The 16,056-nt window shown below is 38.4% G+C and overlaps 1 protein-coding gene across 3 annotated transcripts in view; it reads right to left on the reverse strand.

The window, feature by feature from the left end:
• The window catches only part of CDH13 (cadherin 13), a 606,507-nt gene that overhangs the window by 469,108 nt on the left and 121,343 nt on the right, over positions 1-16,056 (reverse strand). The gene's annotated exons all lie outside the window — the stretch shown is intronic.

The raw sequence follows: 16,056 nt of genomic DNA on the forward strand, positions 1-16,056 counted from the left end.
TGGTCCTAGAAGGAGACAATTAATCTTCTAAAACTCCACAGAGCTTTCTAATAATTTACCATTGCTTAGGTGTCTCACCTGCTGCTGCCATTAACAGGAAATGCATACATAGTTTATTCAAATGCCTGTTGTTTTACAAAACTTCTTTCCCCTCTAACAGAATTCAGCAACTTGTTTATTTGTCATGCTATAATTTAGTCTCTTGGGATTTCCAGAGAACATAAAAGTATGTGGGGTTTTTTCTCTTCCTGCCAGTTCCAGTGGGAGATGATTGAAAAATAACTCATTGAAAAAGATTCTTCTTATCTTATATGCCCTTAGCATTCAATATTCTTTTTACTTTATTTTGTTGTTGTTTGGAGGGGGAGCACCACTGCTCATTGGTTTAATGTTTTGAGGCCCCACAATATCCATGCAACCAGGAAAAGACTCTATCATTTAATTACAGTGCACAGCCCTAATTTTGACCCCTCTGTATCTCATAGTAACTGATGTTCTCTATAAGTATACAGTGGTACTTCTGGTTACAAACTTAATTTGTTCTGGAGGTCCGTTCTTAACCTGAAACTGTTCTTAACCCCAGGTACCACTTTAGCTAATGGGGCCTCCCGCTGCCACTGCACAATTTCTGTTCTCATCCTGAGGTAAAGTTCTTAACCTGAGGTACTACTGTACTTCCGGGTTAGCAGAGTCTGTAACCCAAAGTGTTTGTAACCCGAGGTACCACTGTATATGCATATACTATAGATTGCACCTCTTTCTGATGATGAAAGTTTTGAAATGCATGCAATTTGGGCAGAATTCAACCTAGATTTATGACAGGGCACTTCAGCCCATTGAAATCAATAGGTTTAAGCACAGTTAACTCTGGACTGGATTGTGACCTTTAACTTTTAATTGAACAATAAATATCCACCTTTTGAGCTTTTTTTATAAACCCCATCTTCTTGTCATTCAGGAAATGTCTCATTCAAATTGTGTTTTTATGGCAGGTATAAAGATATAAAAATTATGTCCATATAAAAGCCATTTGTTTACAACTTTATCTTACTGCTCTCTCTTGCTCTTGCTTGCTGTGTGTGTGTGTGTGTGTGTGTGTGAGAGAGAGAGAGAGAGAGAGAGAGAGAGAATAATTCAACTTGAATGGCCTCTTATGTTTTGACAGTTCTTAAGAGCCTGATCCTCTGGGTGTCCAGAAAGGAGTGCTATACTCTTAGCATTAGACAAGGCAGCAGTTCAGATGGACTTGCAGAGCTAATTTGTGCTCCTGCTGGTGCATTTGCCCCACACAGACCTATCCACCATCTCACCCCTCAACTTCCCAATGTGGTTGGTTGGGGGTAGGTGAGCACTGCAGCCTCAGCATGCTACCCGCTACTGTGGCTATGTTATACTTCCACTGTCAGAGTGGAATACCAGTTCCTGGAAATCACAAGTGGGGAGAGTGCTCTTGCACTCAAGTCCTGCTTGCAGGCTTCCCAGAGGCATCTGACTAACCACTTTGGAAACAGAATGAGCCTTTGGCATGATCCAGCAAGGTTCTAGCTTGTGTATTTTATTAGTATTCTATATTAACTAGTTGCTTTCTTTGCCACAGGAACTCAAAGTGACTGACAATAAACAAATGCATGCATACATTAAAAGGAGCATTAAAAACCCCCACAAACCTATTGTATTGCATTCCATGATATAGCACGTGCATATATCAAGTACCCCATGACTGCTCACTCGACTGTTGTCTTTATTTCTTATGGGTAAAAGGATCTCCAGAGGAGATGGCTGTAGATCTATGCATTTCTTATGCATTCACAGCTGAGCTTCTGAAGAGTCTAAATTTGTGCCATATAATGGGGTATCTCCAACCAATTTAATCTCAGAGTAGACCCTTGAAATTAATGAAACTATGTCTGCCACACTCTAACAGGTCAACTTTGAGTGGGACTAGCAATGTACACAACCCCATACATTTATATATACCATGCCAAAAAGAGGGCCTTTGCATAGCTGCAGTGTTGAAAGATCCAGGGCTTACGAAAGAAATGACTTATTTAAATGGGGCATAGTTTTGCTTTCAGAAGTGTGATGTTAGCCAAAAACTTGGATGACTTTGAAAGATTGGACCAATCCATTGGAGATAAGGCTATCAGTGACAATCAACTATCCACTGCATGACAACCCTTCAGATATTCAGAGGCAGCTATCTTGTCTTCCCTTCTCTTCTCCAAGCTAAAAATAACCATCTCTCTCTAGGATTCCCCACAGGACTCCGTTTCCAGACCCACATCATCCTAGATGCTCTCCTATGGACATGTAACAGTTTGCCAATGTCCTCCTTAAAATGTGGTATCAAGAACTCAACACAGTATTCAAAATATGGCTTAACCACTGCAGAATAAAATGGCTAGTTCTTGTGATCAGGACACTATCATGAATGGTGAGACACCCTAGTCTTGTCCTTCAAAGGGGCATCAAAAAGCATCCTTGTTACCTGATAAACGAGAAAGAGGATACTGATAAGGTCATTTTAAAAAAGTTTTTTTTAACCTAACAGTGCTAGTCAATTTGAGTTATATCTGAAAATATTATCTAACTGAAATTTTGATTAATATTGGAAGTGCCAACTGGGCATAGGAAATAAAAGGTGGGGGAAAGAGTTTGGCTTTGCTCCTTCTTTCACCAAGAGTTTCTTCTGAAAACATAATTAATGTAAGGTTTTCTCACTGTACTGAGCAACTGACATACCTCCTAATTGTGAGCAGTTGGCCATTGATTTAGGCTATTAGATGAACAGCTGTCTGGCATCACCAAACCAAAGCTGAGACATATTTCAAAAAAGTGTGATTTGTAAACTAGGCTGGTCCCTGGCATGGCTCCAGGAACAGATCTAATCTCAAATCGAGCTCAGTTGCCGCAGTTCAATCACCTCCATTCACAACCAAGAGGTTAATGGAGCATGTTGTCTTCATCACATCACCTTTATTTATGTGCAAGTTACACTGGAAAGGCGTGTTTGGCTTTAAAAAAACGAAAACAGTAACAGATGATGCTGACACACTTGCTTTATATTTTGATTCCCCCAACCTCTGAACAATTATGAAACCTGATGAGGAAATGAAAAACCTTTCCTTTTTATTTATGCTAGCACTCTCTCATTTGGTAGCAACGGATGCTGTAAAAATTCTTTGCATCCACTATTTCCATGAATGTTCCTTGAATAAATGATGCTTGACAAAACAATTTTATGCCAAAAGTTGTCAAGAAGTGAAACTTTGCAGTTTGTATTACCACCCCTACTCCTGTCCAGGATCTCTGGTCTAAAGTTCTTGGGCTCACAGTGGTATAATTTGCTCCTCCCCCTCAAAAAAAAAAGGCACTGAGGTTCACCAATCACCAATCAGACATGGTTAGAAGCATTATTCACTGTATCCTATAAGATGTGCACCGTGATAAGCAACGTGTACAAGTACCTACATATACACTAGGGCTGTGCATCTTATTCTGCTGAATCTCAAACGGAGTTGGGCCAGTTCAAGTCAACCTTGACTAGTAGGATGGAAGGCAGAGGAGGTCAACAGTAGATGGAACCAGAGTCAAGGACAGGCAAAACCACTTATTTCTAGCTTTGCCCCATCCTCTTTGCAAAGTTCTACATTGGCAATGCTGAGATTAAGGAGGAGGAAACTCTCAACAGGTTGTATATAAGAAGGCCAGCAAAACTGATGATCTTGGTTCAGTGAAACCAGTTTTTCAAAGTCTGATCATTTACATCTCTAGCACCCCCTGCCAGTCCCCTGCCTCTTATCATCCCCTAGGTAATTCCATTGCCTCCCAGGTGGCAGTACCTCTCATCTTGGGAACCATAGCAATAGGTTCAAAGATAGCAAATAAGAGGGGGGCAAACAAGCAACACAAATTATATGTTTATAAATTCATTTCTAGCATAATTGTATCTCCGCATTTCTCATACTAATCTGCAGCCTGGAACTTCACTATCCATCAGACAGACAGACACTGCAATTCAACAAAAGCCATTTTCATGTAGAAGACAGTAAGAGTAGAAAATGGCTGGAAAGCTATCAAACTTTCCTAGCTTTATCAAAGTGCTGCTGCAACCAGTGGCAGACTTTGGGGTTTAAAATTTAAGCAGCCCCTAGTAGAATGCCAAAATCTGTTGCCCGCCCCCACCTCTCACTTTCTGTTCTAAGTAATGATTGCAGTGCCCCCTTGGGCTCCCTCTTTGCCCAGTGCAGGCAAAGCGGTTGCACTCCCTTAAATCTGCCTCTGGTGTAACTTCCCCCAATATCAAATGTGGTTTGACACATGGACGTTAGCTGCAGCTAGGATTTCAGTAGCCTGCAATGGAAAACCTTCAAGTTCATAAGTTTATTGTTCTAGCCAAAGGCCATGACAAATTTGTATTAGGCAATGGTATTAATAAAATAATACTGAACATACATCCATAATATAAAAATCCATAATATAAAAAACTTTGCCAAGTTCCCGAGCATTAAAACACAGTTTTCCTTGTGCTTCTCTGACAGCTCCAATCCTAATTTTTTTTTTTGCCTTTTAAAAATCCAACTTGTCAACATTCAAGATGTAAGAGAGAGAAGTTACCAGAGACACCAACAAACTCTTTATTATTATTATTATTATTATTATTATTAATCTAGATTTTCAGGATAGCCTGCAAAAGAGAACAAATATGAAACAGATAAAAAACATCAGAAACAAAAGCAATTATGGGTTGACTGGGTTGCCCAGAGAGCCGCGTTTTAGACATTTTCCAAATTAAAATAATAATAATAATTGCCCAGGATTTTAACTGATTTTATATCTAGTCGTCGTTGTTTCTGTATTTTTACTTTTACTGTTGCTACATCAACAAACTCAAATCCAGCTTGATTTCATATTAAATCTCTGAATCACCACAACAATTTATAGCGACATCTTCTGATTATTGAAGGGGCCCAGCCCCCTCAAAAACATATTCGGGGGACTGAAACTGCCTCAGCCCCTAGGAGTCAGTGCCTATGTTGTGAAATATGGATGTATTGATTTGTATTGGTGTGTCACCATTTCTTTCTCTTACTTTAGTTTGTTTGCTTTGTACAGTGGAACCTCAGTTTATGAACACCTCGGTTTACAAATTTTCGGATGCCACGGACCCATCTGGAACGATTAATCCACTTTCCATTACTTTCAATGGGAAAGTTCGCTTCAGTTTATGAACGCTTCAGTTTATGAACAGACTTCCGGAACTAATTGTGTTCATAAACCGAGGTACCACTGTATATGGTGTGATGTAATGCTCCGTTACTGCACTTTTGGGTTGTTACTAATGTTAATAAATGCATTTTCAAAAGTGGTTTGCCACATGGAAAACACGCATGGCAAACAGACACCCAAGACTCTCTTGCATATGTGGGCACTCTAGCATAGGTGGAGCTCATTCTGTGGATTTTCTTTTTTTTAATCCTGGCAGTAGAAATAATGAAATGCAAATATTAGCGTCTCCGCCTGGCTCCCACTTGGACTCGGCCCTGGCACTGTAGTTCAGCCACCAATTAATTCCCTCACACACCGTTCAGCATAATAGCCTTGCTCTGATCTGAAATGTCTTTTAAAAGTTAAAATTAAAAGTATATGCATAAAGATCAAAGGCTCTTTCAGAATCCATTTCCCCCCTCAGGCCCTATTAAAAAGCTGACACGGATGGCTGGAAAGAGGCAACTGTTTTGGCCACCTGGCAGCTCTCAACTGTGCTCTTTGCAAGCTTTGATCATGTGTAAAAAGAAGAAGAAGAAGCATCACAAATTGTGCAATGCAGTGATGGGCTCAGAAAGACATGCTGTGAAGATGTTTGCAAGCACAACACCCTCCTACCAGTATATGCAATGAGGTTTCAAATACATACCCCCCTACGCACACGTCTTTTACGTCCTTTAATGAGGGGTGGTTTAAAGTGCACAAAATACACACAAGGGCAGGGATGCGAAAGAAATTCAGCTTGGTTCACAATACAGTGTGGGCCAACATAATCCACACTCTCTGAAATATTACCTGAAGTCCTATCAGTGTTGGCATTCTGACATCTCCTGATAACACACTTGCTTAGGCATACATTCCCCAGAACACAACTTCTGACTTTATTGTTTTAACTGTTTTTAAAGCTGTTGTAATTGCCTTTCTTTTCATGGCTCGTTTCATTGTATATTTTAATTTGGGATGTTTTAGTTCCCAATGGAATTATTATTCTGTATTTTCATTATGTATTGATTTGCTAGTTGTAAACCACATATATAAGTGTGTATAAATTGATATATTGGCATATAAGCGGTGTATAAATTAATAAAGACCAACTGTTGACTCCTATAGTGATTTACATACAATCAAAGCAAGACAGTCTGTACCAACAGGCTTACAGTCCAAACAAACAAACAAACCAAGGGAACGGGGCAGGGAGGGAAGAGGAAAATCAAAACTCCATAGTTGTCCCTATAATGATCAGTTGGCACAGTTCAGGGACAGAAGGTCCCTGATGAAGCTAGGCTTCCAGCAAAGCTGATAAAATAAGCCCTGTTTCCTACATCTCACACAGAATCAGTCTAATGGAATGGCTGTCCCCAGGTGAGTACCACAATCTCACCCAGTAACCAAAACATGACCTCGTGCAAAAAAATCCAGGTTGTGCCTTTTTACAGGACACTTGGCACCAGGGATGCTGACTTTGGTCCCAGGTTATGGGTGCCTGATGGTGCCTGTGATGTAATGTGTAATGTGATGTTGTGACATCATGACGTCATGTTGCGTTAGGTTTCTACCAGAAGTGGCAGGACTTCCGATGTGGTCTGGGAGGTACCGTTGGAGAAGGAATGAGTTATGCCTTTCTCTTATGCATGTTTTTCATGCACTAATAGGAAAGCATTAGGGAATATGCTTTGGTATATTGGCGTGTTGTGTTGTGAATTTACACAATCTGCACCCCCTACGATGAGTTGCTCTAGTATTGGATGCTCTTCAGAGAACCCTGCTGTTAGGCTCAACAAAAGTGCAACTTTCATCAAAGAACACAGCAGAGACACCTTAAAGCACCGTGATTAATCAGTTAATAAATCCCACACAGTGGAAGTAAATTAAGCTAACAGCACCAGGGCGAAATGAATGGGGTTGGGAAGGAAATTCTTCATTAAAATCCAGCAGACGCAAGAACCTGCCGATGGACAGACAACCACCCACCCCGATCTGAAGGATTGCACACCCAGAAAATGCAATCCATCACGTAAGTGACAGAAGAGGTCAGCCATTAATTAACATCCAAATTAAAGCTTTTCAAGTGAGGGTCACAACTGCCTTTGTTTTGACATTTAAATCATTGGCAATGCTCTTCCTGGCTTTGCATTCATGGCACGCCATCCCCAATGCTTTTTGTTAATTGCCTTCATTTTTCATGTATGCCATTTCATTTATTGTCATTTTAAAAAAAGGACCCTCCCCCTGGAAAAGCCACAACTCATGTATGTTAAAAAGAAAAAAAAAACATGATTAATGCAACATGATTACTTTTATGCATGTAGCAGGGTTGCTTGGTGATGTTCTATCATCCCTGCATTCAGCAATGACTGCCACTGCTAGAAATCTGCCGGCCTGGGTGGTTACTGAAGCTAAAGAGCTGCATGCAGCCAGGAGCAGCATGATGATGGAGTCAATGGAAATTTCCCATAGGTGGTACCTAGTGAGAGAACAGGGTTAATTACCTTTTGAAACCCTTTAATATGAACAATGAGCAGCATCTTGTGTGGGTGGAAATCCACAACTTAGGGGCTGCCATGGAGAATTCCTTTCCCCTCTGAACTTCTGAGAGAGGTGGAACTTCCAAGAATGTCCCTTCTGCTGACCTTAAGACTCGTGCGTGTCTGTAGTATATACTGTTGTATACTGTCTTGTTACTTCACACAAGTTGGTGGTATATATATATTTTTATGAATAAGGTGAGCAGGATGCAAACACCATAATTCTGCAGTAAACTAGATGAAGAAAGGTGTCATTTGCCAGATAAATATGTCAGCGGTGGCTAACTATCTAGAGGATGGCTTCAAAGATTATAGCGATGAAACATTTTCCAGTGTCTCTGGGACCCAAGAAGATCTAAGATGAAGTCATGCTGATTTCCTTAGAAACACTGGAAGCTGGGGGGGTGGGGCAGAACATTTTAGCTATCTTTTCGTAGGTTAGTTAAAAGCTAAAGTTTAAAAAAAAAAATGAGAGAGGAAAGCAACAATGAGAAATTAGGTGCACCGACAGAAATGTTTCTACTGCTGCTACCCTGAGTTTGCCTGCTGTGTTCCATTTTTACTTGTCATCTGAAATTCTCTTGAGCTCTCAGGCATATTTTCTTTGCTTTTGGGGGGTGGCAGATGAAACATGTTCAGAAACTTCAGTAGAAAATGGTGTTCTTGTTTCAAGTTGACCTGAGTCATTTATTGTGTCTGTGTTTGCATAATAACAGACACACACACACTTACTCAAATCAACTCAAACCAAGAAGACAATTTTTCACACTCAGAACCAGAGGTTGAGGGCACACATGTTCCAAATTTCCCACACTTTTTTTTTTTGGTTGTAAAAAGCATCTTTATTAGGTTTCATAAAACATAACAATTTAAAATCATAAAGCCATAATATTGAATATGAATCATATAATACTATATACACATATTCCTAATCAAAAAAAAAAAAAAGAATAAACAGGAAAAAGAAAAAAGGAAGGATAAAAGAATTACCTTCCGAGTCATTTCCCACCGCTTACCTTCTGAATATATTTTAAAATTGTGTTACTTTCATTTGTTATAACTGTCTCAACTTTGATTAATTTTATTTTATCATATTATTGTTTTCCAAATTCTAATTTTCCTCATGACAATCTAATTTAAACAGATCATCAACTCTGTTTTAACACCAATTCTTTTAAAATATTCCTCTACCACTCCCCATTCCAATTTAGATTTCTGTTTAGAGGTATTTCGAATTGCTGCTGTCATTCTCTCTAGGTTCATGAATTCAATTAGCTTTAATTGCCATTCTTGGATTGTGGGTAGATCTTCTTTCCTCCATTTCCGAGCAATCACTAATCTTGCTGCTACACTCGCATATAAGAATATATTTCTCTTATTCTCAGGAATATTATCTGGGATAATGCTCAATAATAAATGCTCTGGTTTTTTTTCTAAAAGTCAACCTCAACATTTTTTTCATTTCTTCATAGATTTCGTCCCACCATTTACGCATTTTTCCACAGGCCCACCAACAATGGAAAAAATTTTCTCCTTTTTCACCACATTTCCAGCAATTATCTAAATCATTCCTATAAATTTTGGCTAATTTACTGGGGGTCAAATGCCATCTATAGACGAGTTTTAATATATTTTCTTTTATATTCGTACTAGCTGTGAATCGCATTGAAACTTTCCATATGCTCTCCCATTGTGCCGCATAGATCGGCCTCCCTAAACCTTGTGCCCACTTCGTCATTACCTCTTTAACTACCTCATCTTTTAGCTCCCATTCTAACAAAAAATTATATATTTTTGATAATGGCTTCTCCTTATTTTCTATTAATAATTCTTGTAATTTTGACTTTCCAATTGTGAATCCTATTTTTTTATGTTCCTGAAAAAGACTTTGAATCTGCATGTACTGCAACCAACTGTTGCAGTATTGCTTTATCTCTTCGTATGGTTTTAGTTTCCATTGTCCCTCTTCACTCACCAAAATCTCTTGGTACGTCAACCATCTTCCTTTTTTCCACCTTCTCCCTAGGGCTGTCATCTCGAAAGGTGAGGCCCACCACGGTATCTTGGGTTCCATTAAATTTTTAAATTCTTTCCAAATCTTGAATACTGATTTTTTAATCACATGATTACTAAATTGTTTATTTTTCCCTTTCTCTGTTTCTAATAAATATGTATGCCAACCCCCAACATTTCTAAATCCTTCCACCTCTAATAACTCTTCATCTTCTAATATTAGCCAATCTTTGAGCCAGCACATACACGACAATGCGTAATAAAGTCTCAAATCTGGGACCCCCCACCCCCCTCTATCTTTAACATCCGTGAGTAGTTTGTACTGAATCCTTGGTTTCTTATCCAACCATATAAACTTACTTAAATCTCTCCTCCATTCTTCAAAAATCTTCTTTTCCCCTAATATAGGTAACATTTGGAATAAAAATAGAATTTTTGGTAGAATTGCCATCTTTATTGTTGCTATCCTACCTGAGAAGGAGAGATTTAAACCCCTCCATCTCGCCAAATCTTTCTTTATCTCCCTCCATAATTTTCCATAATTATTCTCATATAAATCTATATTATCTGTGCTAATTGTAATACCCAAATATTTAAATTTATTCACAATTTCCCAATTTGAAATTTGTTGTAATTTGCTCTTGTCCAATTGTCCCATATTTTTCAGCATCATTTTTGTCTTTTTTTCATTAATCTTTAATCCTGATATTTCTTCAAAAAGATTTAATATCTCCTCTAATTTTTTGATTGAAATCTCTGGTTTTTCTAACATTACAATCATATCATCCGCGAAAGCTTTTGTCTTCAAATTTTTATCTTTCACACTAATTCCTTCAATTTCCTCCTCATTTTTGATATCCACCAATAAAAATTCTATTGACAATATGAATAACAACGGGGATAAAGGGCAGCCCTGTCTTGTTCCCCTCCTTATTGCAAAATCCTCTAATACCTCTCCATTCAAAATCAATTTAGCCGTTTGGTTATCATATATTGAATTAATTCCTCTCATAAATTTATCTTCGATTCCAATTTCTTTTAATGATCTTTTCATAAATTTCCAAGATAAAGAATCAAAGGCTTTTTCTATATCTAGAAAGACAAAGGCTGCCTTTTTCCCCGGAAACCAATCCAGATATTCCAATAGATCCAGTACCACTCTCACATTTTTTGCCAATTTTCTTCCCGGTAGGAATCCTTGTTGGTCTTGCCCTATAATCCTAATTAATATTTTTTTTCAATCTAGCCGCTAAAATATCCGTAAATATTTTATAATCAACATTAAGTAACGAAATTGGCCTAAAATCCCCTACCTGTCTTTCCTCTTGCTCTCCTTTCGGGATTAATACTATATAACCTTCTTGCCATGACTTAGGTATGGTTCCCTTCTCTAAAATGTCATTCATCACTTTTTGTAAAATTTCTCCTAATTCTTCTCTGAACACTTTATAATGTCGGCTCGACAAGCCATCTGTTCCGGGTGACTTCCCCACTTTTAATTTATTTATGGCCTCATATATCTCTTGCTTTGACACTGATTTATTTAACATTTCTCTCTCTTCTTCTGTTATTTTATCTTTCCTCCTTTTTGAAAAATATTCCTCTAATTTCCCCTTGTCTATTTTCTTTTCCTCATATAAATTCTTATAAAAATGATTGAAGCATTTCTGTATTTCCTCTTGTCTTCTCAATTTTTTCCCTCTATATCTTATTTCCGTAATTAATCTCTCTTTTTGATTTTCCCTTAATTTCCATGCTAATAATTTTCCTACTTTATCTCCCCATTCAAATGTTTTTTGTTTAAGCCATCTTATTTTATTCTCAATTTCTTGTCCAACCAATGTAGACAATTCCTTTTGTAATACCTTCACTCTCATTTTCAAATTCTCATTTTTTGGATTATCCGCCAATTCCCTTTCCTTTTCCTTAATTTCCCTTTGTAATTTTTCCATATTATGTTCCCTTTCTTTTTTTACTCTGCTTTTTTGCTGTATATATAATCCCCTTATGAAGGCTTTACCCGCATCCCAAGTTGTCTTTAGCTCTACTTCCTCCGATATATTTTTCTCATAAAATTCCTTTAATAATTTATTGACTTTCTTTATAAAATCTTCATCATTTAATATCCTTTCATCCATTCTCCACCTACTGTTTTTTATATCTTTCCCTTTGATTTTCACCATTGTTGGATTGTGGTCTGTGATTGATTTGGTCAGGATTTCGGTTTTCCCCATCATCTGTACCAATTTCAGTGAGAGCCATATCATGTCAATCCTAGAGGCTGATTTTTTTGCCCCAGAATAATAAGTAAACTTTTTCTCATTTGGATTTTCTTTTCTCCATACATCTTCTAGATTGTAATTCTGTACCAAATTTCGAAAAACCTCTGGCAATCTTCCCCCGTTCCCCCTCCTCCCCCCTGTTCTGTCCACCTCCCCTTGCATAACCCCATTAAAGTCTCCTAAGAGTACTATTTCTTCATCTGTTATACAGTCCCCCATTTTCTCTCCCAATTTCCTAAAGAATTCCTTTTTGCATCCATTAGGTGCATAGATATTTACAATACATACATTTCCTTTTGGTAAGTACAGACGCACCCCAACCATTCTCCCCTCTTCGTCCTGAAATAACTTTTCTGCCTTAATTTTTTGTTTAACGTAAATTATTACTCCCTTCTTCTTCTTTTTGTTTGATGATATCAATTCATTTCCCATTCTCTTGTTTATCAATACCCTTTCATGATTTTGTGATACATGAGATTCCTGGAAACATGCAACATCCCAGTTGCCTTTTTTTATTATATGTTCTATTTTGTTTCTTTTCAATTTATTATTTAAACCATTCACGTTCCAAGATATAATACTTAAATCCATTGCTTTATTTAAATCCGTTCCAATTGAATAAAAATAAAATGGGGAGCAAATTTACAAACTTCAAAACCGAAATAAAGGAATTAAAGAAAGGGAGGGGTGAAAATAGGCTAAATATATGTAAATTATTTCCAAAATCTAAATTTTCCACCCCTCCACTTGAGAGTTCTGGTTGGCAAAAGTGTGTCTGTACTTTTCACTTCCTCCACTCCTCCTGGAGAGAATGCAGGGAGACTTTATCCCAGTTTCTTTATCTTATATTCTCCTCCTATTATTTTTGAATGGAGGAGGAAGAAAGAAAGGGAGAGGAATCATGGAAAGGATTCCACTTTTGAGGAATCATGGAAAGGATCAGGATGCAAGCATTCATTCTGTTAAAAATATTTTAAAGATTGTTATCATTGTTATTATAACAGTCCTGCTCATAATACAAAGATGAGCTGCTTCTGAAGTCATTGTTAGAGACTAAAGCAGCATTGACGTGTATGTATAAGCAAGAAGATATCATTCCCAGAGGCAGGGCAACATATAAATTCTGTAAACCAAACGATCAGGAAGTCTTGAGGCAGAGCAGGGGAAGGCATAACTGAGTCTTGGAAAAGCCTCTTTTCCCACCAGGGTCTGGTGCTTGTTCCAATCCTAGTATCCAGCAGGAAAAGATACTTCCTTCTGAATGCTTCTGAATGCTTCTGAATACCAACTGCTGGAAAATCCAGCAGCACTTTTGTGCTCAGGTCCTGCTTGTAGGTTTCCCAGAGGTATCTGGACAGCCATTGTGAGAACAAAATGCTGGACTAGATGGGACACTGGCTTGATCCAGTAGGCTCTCCCTACATTCTCGTGATGCCTTCTCCTTCATAGATTAATAGGCAAAAGATTCATCTCCTCACCCTGTTTCAAACTTTATTTATTGCACTTTGTTTTGTATCTCACTACAAGGCATTTTAAAAGGTTATTGAATGTCGGGAGCAAACTTTTTTTATTGCTTCAGCCTGCATGCAAATAAGAGAGAGAGAGAGAGAGAGAGAGAGAGAGAGAGAGAGAGAGAGAGAGAGAGAGAGAGACTCTTTATTTCCCCTCGTAACTTTCACGAATAATGAACACAAGGGCATTTACAACTAAGTAGTAAATACATAAGAAGGAAGTAAAAAAAAAACCCTGTTCTTAATTACTGACGGAAACAGTGGCAATGGTATATGTGGCATGTTTCTGTTTAAATTAAAAATATCAAGGAGATTTGCAGAGCATGGGGAGGGGGAGATAGATGTTCCCCTACAACAAAATATGACTGTTCTTTTCAATCTTCAGCTGAGAATTAAAAGTACTCTGTTTATTGAAGACTACAAAAGCAATCACCGTTAGACTTGCTTTGCATATTTGCTCTATTAATTTACATACTCATGGTGGGCTGCACATGCAGATGCAACGACTAAATTACATTGTTCTTGAGTAATGGCAACATTAAAAAAAGTGCTCAGCCTAGTCAAACAGGCAATAAAAAATATTGATGAGTCGGCTGGAAAGCCTCCAGTTTAGGGGCAATTCTTCCGCACTGATCCATCTTGGGGTTTGATTATACCCACTTGCCCTTATCTCTTATCTCATTCTGCTAAGTAATCCCCTCAAGTAGGACTCCTGCTATCTTCCTGCACTGAAAATATGTGGATCAAATTCCCAGAGCTTCAAAGATTTTGAGGAGAGGCTAATATAATTGACCTGTTATTTTCCCAACCTTCCAGCTGCACACATGCCTCTCCTAATTGGGAGAGGAATGGGTGGCCATAGCTGAGCCCAGTAGATGTTGGGATGAAAGGGAAGATGTTGCTCCTGGTAGGGACTCTGAGACACTTGCTATGAAAGACACACCAACCTTGGATCTGGAGGTTCCATACCACTGACTTAAGACACATTTAAAGCACATACATTCTAATCAGCCATGGCATCCTTCCAATAATTATGCGAGCTGTAGTTTATAAAGGGTGCTGAAACCTATTAGGATATTCTCCTTGAAGAGTTTTAATTCCCAAAGTTCTCAGTGAAGAGGGCTTGGTTGTTAAACCATCTTGGGAACTGGAGCTCTGGGAGGGGAACAGGGAACTCCTAACAACTCTCAGCACTCTTAACATACTACTGACCCCAGAATTCTTTGGGGAGAAGTCATAACTTTTTAAAGTGGTATCATAGTGCTTTCCCACCCTTCACTATAAGCTTCCAGGACTGGTTACAGCAAAACAACCATACAATTAAAGAAGGGAAGGCAGGAAGAGGACAAGGAGGAGCAGGAGAAGTAAAATAGTGTAGATATAGAATGATCATTTAAAAAAAAATCCCAAGCAGAAACAACATGATATATATTAACCAAAAGAGAAGAGGAAGTTCTACAAGAAAACCTTAACTGTCAAAAATCATGGTAAAAAGGTACATCTTCAGTGTATGATGGAAACTCACACTGTAGCATATCCTTGTCTTGTTTCCATAATTTCAAAAGCTTGGCAGAACTATGGGGTCTACATCATTTTTTGAAACATTCCAGTGAATTTATCAGCACTTGCCTTCGAGTAGTATTAAATATGGTGGAGTGTACATTTATTAGCTTGGCATTAAGATTTGCCTGACCAAAATTATTCTTGGTAAGTCATATTAAGCCCTAGAGCCTATTGAGCATGGGGTGGGGTAGGGTATTAGAACACAAGGAACTGCCTTATACCAAGTCAGACCATTTGTTCATCTGGCTCATTACTGACTATACTGACAATCAGCACCTGTTCTCCAGAGTTTTTAGACAGGAGTCATCCCGGTCCCTACATGGAGATGCCAGGGATTATATCTGGGTTCTCTATACAAAACATGTGCTATGTCACCGAGCCACAGCCCTTTTGAATGAATGATGTCCAAAAATCAAGCATATGTGCCCTTAGAAAGAAAGGATCCTGGGGGATATGATGTTCGATCATGTTCTTCTGGAACAACATGTGCACTATCCTTGAAACAAGCACAGTAAAACACAGGCAGAATCCTTTTACACACACAACCTAGAAGGATTGAATATCCACAAGAGCCTCTTGAACATCAAAACAAGATGTGCAATAGTAATGACAACTAGACAGCTAAAGCTCCCTTTTGCTCAAAGGAAGTGGACTCTGCAAATCACTGAGAGCATTTTTGACTCACTTTAATCTTTTACAGGGAGAATTATTTGGGAATTCAAGATCCCCTACAATACGCAGATCCAGTATCACTGAGAGCATGCATAGCTGAGATATGTCTATGTCACACTAACTGGGAAACATGTCCAAGGATGGCACATATGGAAAACAGGCAGAGAACAAGTCAGGTCATTCCCCAGCAAACTGCTATGAATGCACAAGGTTTGCTTCACC

The sequence above is a fragment of the Zootoca vivipara genome, chromosome 6 (assembly GCF_965207765.1).
Source record: "Zootoca vivipara chromosome 6, rZooViv2.hap1.1, whole genome shotgun sequence".
Taxonomy (NCBI): domain Eukaryota; kingdom Metazoa; phylum Chordata; class Lepidosauria; order Squamata; family Lacertidae; genus Zootoca; species Zootoca vivipara.